Below are 992 nucleotides of genomic sequence, written 5' to 3' on the forward strand. Positions count from 1 at the left end.
GTTAGGTCCCAGGAGGTTCCTGGCGCCGAACCCACAGCCGGGCAGTGGTCTTCCCGAAGGGCTGAGTTGAGGGCACAAGGGACCGTGCCGGTCAGGGACCCCCTTTGGCTGTCAAGGCCACACACGTCGATAAGCCCCTGGTCGAGGAGGCCTCCGGAATCCTCTCTTGAGCTGCAGCTGGGCCTGGGAAAAGACATGGTGAGATTCCGAGTTCCATGCCGAGTCAGCCTGCACCGCTTCTGGACCCCAGGCGCGTGATGCTGTCCGACCTTGGAATTGGGTCCCCATGAGGAGAGAGCCTTAGATAGGGTTAGGGTTCAGTCCAGGGACGTCGCCAGGGCAGAAGCGACTCTGGTCTCGTGATCTCCCTCGAGGGCTGAAGTGAGGGCCCATGCCAGGAGGCGGCTCAAATGCAGGATTACGTGTCGAGGCAGGCTTAGGTTTCGGTGGAGGGTCCTGGTTCGGGGTAGGGTTAGGGTTAGGGTTAGGTCCCAGGAGATTCCAGGCGCTGAAATCACAGCAGGGCAGTGGTCTCCCCGAAGGGCTGAGTTGAGGGCACAAGGGACGGTGCCGGTCAGGGTCCCTCTTTGGCTGCCAAGACCACACATGGCAATAAGCCCCTGGTCGAGGAGGCCTCCGGAATCCTCTGGGGAGCTGCAGCCGGGCCTGGGAAACGACATGGTGAGCTTCCAGGTTTCTGGGCAAGTCAGCCTGCACCGCTTCTGGACCCAAGGCTCGTGATGCTGTCCTACGTAGGAATTGGGTCCCATGCGGAGAGAGCCTTAACTAGGGTTAGGGTTCGGTCCTGGGACGTCGCCAGGGCCGAAGCGACTCGGGTCTCGTGATCTCCCTCGAGGACTGAAGTGAGGGCCCATTCCAGAAAGCGGCTCAAATGCAGGAATAGGGATCGAGGCTGGCTTAGGTTTCGGTGGAGGGTCCTGGTTCGGGGTAGGGTTAGGGTTAGGGTTAGGTCCCAGGAGATTCCAGGCGCT

Source organism: Prionailurus viverrinus, unplaced genomic scaffold (assembly GCF_022837055.1).
Source record: "Prionailurus viverrinus isolate Anna unplaced genomic scaffold, UM_Priviv_1.0 scaffold_72, whole genome shotgun sequence".
NCBI lineage: Eukaryota > Metazoa > Chordata > Mammalia > Carnivora > Felidae > Prionailurus > Prionailurus viverrinus.